This window comes from Trichosurus vulpecula, chromosome 1 (genome assembly GCF_011100635.1).
Source record: "Trichosurus vulpecula isolate mTriVul1 chromosome 1, mTriVul1.pri, whole genome shotgun sequence".
In the NCBI taxonomy this organism is placed as follows: Eukaryota; Metazoa; Chordata; class Mammalia; order Diprotodontia; family Phalangeridae; genus Trichosurus; species Trichosurus vulpecula.
Genome location: NC_050573.1, coordinates 236,847,691 through 236,854,559, shown reverse-complemented (window position 1 = coordinate 236,854,559; position 6,869 = coordinate 236,847,691).

Here is a 6,869-nt window from a genome sequence, read left to right as displayed (position 1 = left end):
CCAGCTATGTGACCTTGGTCAAGTCACTTAACCCTGTTTTCCTCAATTTCCTCATTTGTAAAATGAGTTGGAGAAGGAAATGGCTAACCACTCCACTATCTGTGCCAAGAAAAGCCCAGATGGGGTCATGAAGAGTCAGGCATGATTGAAAATGACTGAGCAACAACAACCTCCCTCCCTTTTGCTGAGTTGCTAGCCACCTGGAAACTGCTCATCAGCTGATGCTAATTAAACTTTTTTTTAAGTCTTCTAGCCTTGCCTCTTGATTTATTGACTGTCAGTCAAAAGACCTTAGGTGGGAGTAATTACTCTTCAGGAGGATCTTAGGATCTCTGTTGAGAAATTCCCCAATAGGGTGCTGACTGGCCACTGCCAATAAGCCAGCACAGGACACAGACACAGTCAAACTGCAGTTTATTTGTTCCAAGTGTGACACACTCCACTGGAGGATGAAGGACAAATGTGTGTGATCATTCAGCAAATGACATTGATATATTCTCCCACCAAGTCTACATGAGCCAGAAAGAATAATGAAAGGGAAGATGCGCTTATTACAGAATAGAAGTACTTATTAAACAAAAGAAGATGCTTATTACTAGGGAAAGAAGGTGTTTTTTGTTGGCCTAGCTAGCCATTCAGCCTAGACCAAAGGAAATACCATCTTCATCTGTCAGTGAGTCTGACTGAAAATAAGCCCCTGTGAAGCACCTACTCTGTGCTTTATCACATAAGATAAAGAGAAGGGGACAACTTCCTAGAACTTCCATAGTCTTCAGATGAAAGGAGAGATCAAGGAGACAGCCTACTTTAATCTATCTCTGGAGTAAATGATACATGGTCAAAAATAGCAAATACAGAACAAAATGGAATCAGTTATGTCAGCTCTCAACATCCCACTTTTAGTTTTGTAATAGCAATTTAGATTTGAAGATCTTTCCCATCCATTAATAGGCCACGTGACCTACTTACCTCACAGGAAGCCTAAGTCACGTGTGGTGGGAGGAGCTTGCTGAGAGGAAAAGGAAATTGTGTCACAGGAAATGCTGAGACAGCAGTTATGGCAGTTTTGACAGAGTTGAGGAAAAGAGAGTCGACCTGTGATAGCTGTACTGTGAGTTTTTGGGAAGGCCCCAGCAGGGGGTTGGAGAGGTTTTGGGATGGTGAGGCTCCATGCTGTGATATTATGTATCGAATTCTTTGCTGCTGTGATGAATTGGGCAGATGGCTTATGGGATATGGCTCTCTGGTGTTTGGTGTCTGAATAAATTGTTTACTTCTTCTACCTTCTATGTGGGGAGTCTCATATATTTTGTGATATAGAACCACATAGGCATTTTGACAATTACAGTCTATATTGTTACTCTTCCCTTGCTGATACAAGTGTTAAAGTATCTTCTTTCAACACAATATATGTTATATATTTCCAATATATAATAGTTGTATGTAGATATATAAATGCATATATACATAAGTATCAACATATATGTATATATGTAATATATACATATAAATACATATATACACACCCATAAACACCGATAAGTATGTATATATGTATGATGTATGAGTATATCTACATATTCTTGTGTGTGTATACACACATACATATATACATATGTATGTATACCACTCCTTTGGTTAGCCATATGTGTGTATATGCATATGTGTATGTGTATGTATATGTGCATGTATGTATATACATACATACACACACACGTGTGTGTGTGTGTATCACTAGCAACTGAGGGTATCAAGGAGGCCTTCATGTAGGGGTGTACTGATAAATGTCTAACATTCTGCTATTGAGAGGGGTAGAGGCTGGCTCCAGCACAGCCCTGCGTATGTCAACTATTGTAATATCATAGATTTAGAACTGGAAGATCTCAGAGATTATCTAGTCAAATCCTCTCATTTTTGAGCTGAAGAAACTGAGACCCAAAGACATTAAGGAACTTACCCAAGGTTGCAGGTGCAGTACAATTTGAACCCAAGTCATCTGACTTCAGATCCATTTGCCTTTTCCAATGATGTTGCCTCTAAGGAGAGCAGAAGCCAATAGAAAAAAATTGGAAAGCTAACACACATTTTAAAAGTATAAATGTTCATCTGAGCTTATTTAAACAAGCATTCAGGACTGACTAAAACAGCAAGTGAGCTCACTTGTGACTCTGCTGTGCTCTGGCCTGCATTGAACACATTCAGAGCATGAATACAATCAGAGAAGAGAACATATTAAATAAATAATAAAATGAAAGGCAAGTCAAGCATTAAAAGACTGTGCTAGAGAGAAACAAACCAAGAGAAATTTTGAGACAAAATGAGTTCCAAGTCACTGATGTAAACATTATCGGATAATTGTGAATTAGCACCTCACCCCCAAATCCAGCTGCTGTGGCCCAGAATTCAAATATGTGGAAGGGTATTCTGTCAGTAGAGAGCCTTTCCCTTTACCTGGGCTAATCACTTCAGGTGAAATAACCATTCCGATAGCACTAACCCATACCATACCACTTCTTTGCTTAGCTATACTGCTTATAGACTAACCTTTTGTTCATATGGATGTTTTATTTCCCCACCAAGATTACATGAACACAAGGGGCAGTAACTATATCTTTGTGTTCTTTTTACAAAAGCACTTGGCACAGACAGTGCTTTGAACATGGTAAGCACTCAGTAAATGTTTGTTAATGATGATAATAACGATGATGAACTGTAGTTTTCAAATATTCGAATTATTTAAAGGAAATAGTACTTCCTGGACATATATTGGTGTGGTGAGAGCCTGTCCCCTACACCTCTTCTTCCCCCACCCTTCTCCAAGAGAGACTTTAATTCCTGCCAGGAGGAGGAGCAGGAGGTTGGGGTCAGAAGTTTTATTGCTTTGGTCTCCCCAGAGAAAGGGAGTAGTACACACAAACCCAATACAACATGCAATACAAGGGCAGACATGCAACAGTCCCTGCCCTTAAGAAGTTTGCATTCTATTAGGTACCATAGTAGAATTATATCTATGTGCTCCCTTAAATATTGTTAGTCTAGGGGATATATTTTTCAGGTTCAAACTAAATTTTGATCACCATTCATTAATTGGGTGGAGCAAGACACCAAGCTTTATATCCAAGACCCCCTTTCCACTAAATATCAGTTCTAAGTGAACACACTTATCAATTAACTCATACTAATGGACTTTAGGACTCTCTCTTCACTGGTGGAGATCAGTGCCCTGAGTCTGTAAGAGAGGGATGTTGGAGTTGGTGGGAAATGGGGTGCGGGGTGGGAGAAGAGAGCTTATCAGGGCCCCTGGGGGTGGCAGTCCATGGATGGGTTGTGCTACAAAGACATGGGCCACTGGATGATGTCAAGGTCTCCTTGGGGAAGGCAACTTTATTTAATGTAAAGAATACTGGTGCTCCAGCGGGGGGCGGGGGTGGGGGTGGTGAAGAGGGGGGCAAATAAGGACACCTGGTAGAGTAGAGAAGAAGATAAGGAGAACCAAGTAATCGAGGGCCTCTTCCAGATAGCCTCAATCCAGTGTTAGAGAAATGCAGCCTTAACTGTGTTGGTTAGAAATATTTGTAGTGAAAGAACCAAGTAATCTCTACATAAAGGAATTTTAATAGCCAATTAAAAAGCAGAATCACCATGGAGGGCGGATGTTTCCATCTCTTCGGAAAGGGAGTTCCCACCCTTTGACTCTCTTCTTGAATGATGTCATTGTTAATTCTCCTGCAGGCTATGAATCACTTCCTGGGCAAACAAAGGACAACTGAACTGGTGTTACTATCGTTAACACAGAAAAGGAGAATGATTCCCTAAAATGATATTTTCCCATCTTTATGTAATTTTCTTTTTGAGAGGGGTGGTCCCTTAGCCTGCAAGAATTGCTGTCCAGCAGTAACAAGTATCCAGGCTAAAGTTTCTTTATTTGTGTTTTTAACTTATCCCAGCTTTTCTGCACCGTGTCCTGACTTATGTGGCACCAAGGACCTGACAACTTGCTAAAAGACCCTTAAAGAGGTGACAAGACCCTTCATTTGGCTTTATTCCTATGCTATCTAGTACCCTGGGAGTAGGAAGAAACAGTATGGATTTACCCTACACAAACCATCCATCTACTTCATTTTCATGAAAACTGCTCAAACGTCATGCAGTGAAAATGTATCCTGTCCATTAACTCAGATTCCAGTGGACTCAGGGGACAACAAAATGCCCCAGACTTCTAAGTTAAAGTAAGCTGGCATTTTAGTGGGTCAATATTTTAAAATACAAAACATTAAACACTTTATTTCCCTGCATGTGGAGAGGCTTTATATGACAGTTTGAATTGGAAGTTCTTTTAGCAGGTTTTATATTTCAGGGTTTTTTTGTTCAGTCATTTCATTCAAGTTCCACTCTCTGTGATCCCATTTGGGGTTTTCTTGGCAGAAATACTGGTTTGCCATTTCCTTCTCCAGCTCATTTTACAGATGAGGGAAACTGAGGAAAGAGGGTTAAGTGACTTGCCCAGGGTCACACAGCTAGCAAGTGTCTGAGGTCAGATTTGAACTCAGGTCTTCCTGACTCCAGGCCTGGTACTCTATCCGCTGTACTACCTAGCTGCCCATAAATGAAGACATCAAAGCCCCAAAGATTTGTGACATGCCCAAGTTCACACAAGTAATAAGTAGCAGAGCTGGGAAATAAAAGGCTTTTTGAGTCCAAATCCAGGATGTTGCCAATATACCATGTTGAGTTACATTCATGTGTAATCCAGGCTGGTCTGGGCATGCCTAATTCAACTAATGTAGGTACCCTTGAGGGACCTTTGGAGCATGTCTAGATTGCTAAGAATGGAGAACTATGGGTCCGCTACCAGTTGGATGGAGGGTTATCGCCTTTGAAGGGCTGTATCTTTTAAAACTGGCAAGAACGAATCTTTCATTCTCTTTCCCAACTTCTTTTCTGTGATTCCTATTTGCTGTGCCTGGCTTGGATGCCATGAACTGAACTAGTGGGAAGAGAATGTCAGTGTCCCCTTAACAGTGTCCCTTGTTCTCTTTCTTTTACCCATGCCCCAATAAATGGATATGGTGGAACCATTTTTTTTTCTTTTTTCTATTCTGTGTTGTTTATCTTCGCCAGTTTTGGGTGCTGGAGGTGATTCTCACGGGACCCAGGAGTTTGAGCTATAGTGACCTTGGAGCCAGGTTTGTAGGCCAGGTGATGAAGCCAGCCAGCCAGCCTAACCGTGGAATCCCTGAGAAACAGAGGTGCCTAGGACTCCAAGCCAAAAGTAGGGGCTAGACTGGGAACTGAGACTGTTTTCTATGGGAACAGAGCTAAGCTATAAACCTATTCTCCTTCCTCTCCCTGGGGACTGTGTTGGTGCAAGGGGGGAAGAGGATTATGCCACCCATGTGTTGGAGGTAGCAAATTTGTATATTTGTTATTACTATCTTTTGAAGTAAACAGTCCTTTGTTTTTAAAGCTCCGTTATACATAGAATTTTTTAAAAAAATTAGTTTCATAGGTCATAACACATCTACTCATACTTTTTTGTTTTAGGTAGTGCAGTGGATAGTGAGGAGCCTGGAGTCATGAAGACTTATCTTCTTGAGTTCAAATCTGGCCTCTGTAACCCTGGGCAAGTCGCTTAACCCTGTTTGCCTTAGTTTCCTCAACTATAAAACAAGCTGGAGAAGGAAATGCTAAACCAGTCTAGTAACTTGGATAAGAAAATTCCAAAAGAGGTCATGGACAGTTGGATGAGACTGAAAAATGACTAAATAGATCTAGTAGGGACCTCAGAGGCCATCTACTCCAAAGCTCTCATCATACAGGTAAGGAAACAGAGGGTCAAGGAAATTGACTTGGTCAGATAGGTAGTGAAGTATCAGAGGCGGGAGTTGAGCTGAAGTCCTCTGATTCTATAATCAGAATTCTTTTCAATAGACCACAGACCTTTCCTTCCTTCATGTCATTTCCTCCCCTTTAGTTGATTGTGGTTAAGACTGAACCCAGAGTAGGTAGGGATTTCAAGGTGGCCTCTCTTCTCCCTCTGCTTCCTTTCCTGCTGCGTCATGAGTTTTCCGAGAGGGGTTTGAGGGAAAGTGTAGTGACCTTGTGCCCTCATCCAGGAAGGGAATCTGACAAACTGTGGATGATGGGCCAACCTAAAAAGAGGTCTTTGAATGGCAGAAGACTTGGAGAGCTTCTAGGCAGAGCTTGCTGATGTAACAGTAGATATTGATCCATGAGGTTGCTGCTCTGATTTTGCCACTGGACATGTTCGGTAGGCAGAAAAGATTCTGACGACTGAAAGGAAGTTTTTATACCAAGTAGAACTAAGTTGAATTGATAGAAGAAAATTAAGCCTGGAGAGGTAGCTTTGAGTGCAGGATGAAGAGCCAGCCTCAGAGTCAGACCTGGATTCAAATCCCAACTCTCACTCAAACTGGTAATGAGACTCTGGACAAGATACTTACCCTCTCAGTGCCCCCAGGCATCTCTTGAAGATTATAATTGCTAATCTTCATTGGCAGAGTTGAATTTCCTCACTCTACACAGGTCTAGACAGAAAAAAAAAAAGACCAAACTGCTAATATTAAGAAATATTTATTGCTTTCTCCCAGGTAATCCTTTAGTTAAGTTACAAAAACATCTAATACAAACAATGTCCAATTGGCCTCATCCTTTTCTGCTACAAATTAACAGTTCCAAAGGAATATTCCAAGGATAAAGCAAAAATCATGATGAGAAGAATCAATTAAGTCAATAAGCACCTACTATATGCTTTGTAATAGGTGTTGGAGGTACAAAGATAAAAATGCAACAGTTCCTGCCTTCAAGGGGTTAACCTTGTACTGAGGGGACCTAACATATGAGGTCAT